The sequence below is a fragment of the Apodemus sylvaticus genome, chromosome 1 (assembly GCF_947179515.1).
Source record: "Apodemus sylvaticus chromosome 1, mApoSyl1.1, whole genome shotgun sequence".
Classification (NCBI taxonomy): Eukaryota; Metazoa; Chordata; class Mammalia; order Rodentia; family Muridae; genus Apodemus; species Apodemus sylvaticus.
Genome location: NC_067472.1, coordinates 198,449,254 through 198,452,215, shown reverse-complemented (window position 1 = coordinate 198,452,215; position 2,962 = coordinate 198,449,254). Strand labels below are relative to the sequence as shown.

The following is a 2,962-nucleotide window of genomic DNA, read 5'->3' as shown; positions in this document are numbered from 1 at the left end:
GGGTTCTTTCTCTAGATCCTCCATTAGGGTCCCTGTGCTCAGTCCATTGGTTGGCGGTTAGCATCCACTTCTGTATTTGTCAGGCACTAGCAGAGCCTCTCAGGGGACAGCTGTATCAGACTCCTGTCAGCAAGCATTTGTTGGCATCCACAATAGTGTCTGGGTTTAGTAACTGTATGTGGGATGGGCTCCAGGTATGGCAGTCTCTGAATGGCTTTTCCCTTAGTCTCTGCTCCACAATTTGTCTCTGAATCTCCCCCCATGGGCATTTTGATCCTCCTTCTAAGAGGATCAAACTATCCACACTTTGGTGTTCCTTCCTCTTGAGCTTCACACTGTCTGTGAATTGTATCTTAGGTATTCCAAGATTCTGGGCTAATATCCACTGATCAGGGAGTACATACCATGTGTGTTCTCTTGTGATTGCGTTACCTCTCTCAGGAAGACATTTTCTAGTTCCATCCATTTGCTAACAATTTCATGAATCTATTGCTTTTAATAGCTGAGTAGCACTCCATTGTGTAATTGTACAATGTTTTCTGTTTCCATTCCTCTGTTGAGGGACATCTGGGTTCTTTGTTGCTTCTGGCTATTATGTATTCGGCTGCTATGAACCTAGTGGAGCATGTGTCCTTATTACATGTTGGAGCATCTTCTAGGTATATGCCCAGGAGTAGTATATCTGGGTCCTCAGGTAGTGCTATGTTCAATTTTCTGAGGAACTGCCAAACTGAATTCTAGAGTGGTTTTACCAGATTGCAATCCCACCAACAATGGAGGAGTGTTCTTTCTCCACATCCTTACCAGAATCTGCTGTCACCTGAGTTTTAGATCTTACCCATTCAGACTGGTGTGAGGTTGAATCCCAGGGTTGTTTAGATTTTCATTTCGCTGATGATTAAGGATGTTGAACATCTCTCTAGGTGCTTCTCCGCCATTCAGTATTCTTCAGTTGAGAATATTTTGTTTAGCTCTGTACCCAATTTTTATAGAGGAGACATGGAAAGGGGAAAACAGTAGAAATGTAAATAAAGAAAATGTCAATAAAAAGAGGAACAAAATATTATTAAATCAAGCCTGGTGAAACATGTTCTGCATATAATAAAACTGTATGTTTGCTTTTTATATAAAATCTTAAGTTTACTGATGCCCCCCAATACACAATACAGCAGGTTTGAAATCTAGTTTATAGGTCCATTTATTCCTCAATGTTTATAAGCTTAAACATCAATTCCATAGTTCCTTTTCAAGTTGTGTCTCATCAAAGTAGACCAAGATTTACAAGGCTCTGTTACTGAGATGACAAAATATTTTCTTTCACTGTAAGTCCATAATATTCTTCATAGGAGGTATATAGTGAGGGTAACATCCAGGAGAGAGAATGTCTTAGCTTAGTGGTTTCCACAATAACATAAACTCCTTCCTTACTCTACTCTATCAAAGTAAAGAACTGTTAAACACTTTCCAATTAATGTGATTCTCTTATACTACCCTCAAGACACTATTAGAAATTATGAATTCAAAAAGCGAAAACTGGAAAAATGAGTTTACTGATTTCAACTAATTTTATCAAAGATGCTTAAATCAAGAGGGGAAATAAATCTATAAAAATTATTTTAGTTCAGCACAAAGACACATGAATAGATTTTTTTAAATGTTTCTTGAGATTTTTAGTAGTTTTAGTAATAAAAATGTAAATGTTCACTACTTTTGTTTTATATAACAGACTTTTTACTTATTTAAATGAATATGTATAATGTAACTTTTTTCCTTTGAATCATATGAAACTTTATTGGTTTGCATACAAAAACAAAAAAGTTTATGATTTCAATTTCATAATATTAATTGCAAACTATAATGTCCACACATATAAATTAATGTAAAGTATAGCCAATTAAATGAAAGTCATATTTATCTAGTGCAAAGTTTAAGATGAGCCTAAATGAAATACAATTTAATATTGTTTTCTCTTCATTGCCCTAGAAACAAAATTGATTTAGAAGTGATATGGTTACCACCAGTAACTGTGATGTTTTAGCAATTAGCCTATTTAGGCAATATGTTGTTGCACTTCATAAAAATGTTCTCTGGATTAAACACACATGTGTATCAAGATTAGAGACAAAGAAGTATAATGTCTATTTGCAATAGACTAATAAATAGAAAACCTGTTTATTTTTTCTATTGTTGTCTATGCTATATTATTTATAGAAAATAATGAAATAAACCTAGTCTTCCACAAACCATGAAGTGCACAATGTATGATACAGGTAAACGGACGGAGCCTGGATAATCGAGTAGAAGGAACTAGCAACTTCCAGGAAAGTAGGTTAGAGAATAAGCTTGAAATAACAAACTGGGCTTCCTGTCCTGGTCGTGGTAGGAGAGCAGCAGCCATGGCCCTGCGCTACCCCATGGCCATGGCCTCAACAAAGCCACAAGGTGAAGAAGAACATCAGGGAACCAAGACACAGCCGGCCTCGGGGCGCCTCACCAAGCGCACCAAGTTCGCGAGGGATGCGATCCAGGAGGTGCAGGGCTTCGCTCCCCAAGAGCAGCCCGCCCTGGAGTCGCTCAGTGTCCACAGACACCTGCGCACTCTAGTTCATCAAGAAGAGGGTGGGCGCGCACATCTGGGCCACGAGAAAGCGGGAGGAGCTGGCAATGTCCTGGCAGCCATGAGGAAGGCAGTCGCCAAGGAAGATTGATGAACCATCCCCCATAAAAGATAGTTCCAAAAAAAGAAAAAAAGAACAAAATGGTAGTCTGCAGAGTTTCAGCAGGTGCACATTTTATTTCCTTTCCTATCACTGCAGTTTACCTGTCTAGACAACTGTCATGGAGGTTTTTATCCTTCAAAGGAAGCAAATTCACTTGCCTGCATGGGCAGGATAATTTGTTTATAAACATTAATATTTGACTTGCCATATGTTCATTTGCTTTTTTGGGCAGGAAACCCTGT

General features: G+C 38.3%; 1 pseudogene; it reads left to right on the top strand.

Moving 5' to 3' along the window:
* Positions 1 to 2,396: 2,396 nt before the first annotated feature.
* LOC127674860 (60S ribosomal protein L36-like) lies at positions 2,397 to 2,708 on the top strand (annotated as a pseudogene).
* The last annotated feature ends 254 nt before the right edge of the window (positions 2,709 to 2,962 follow it).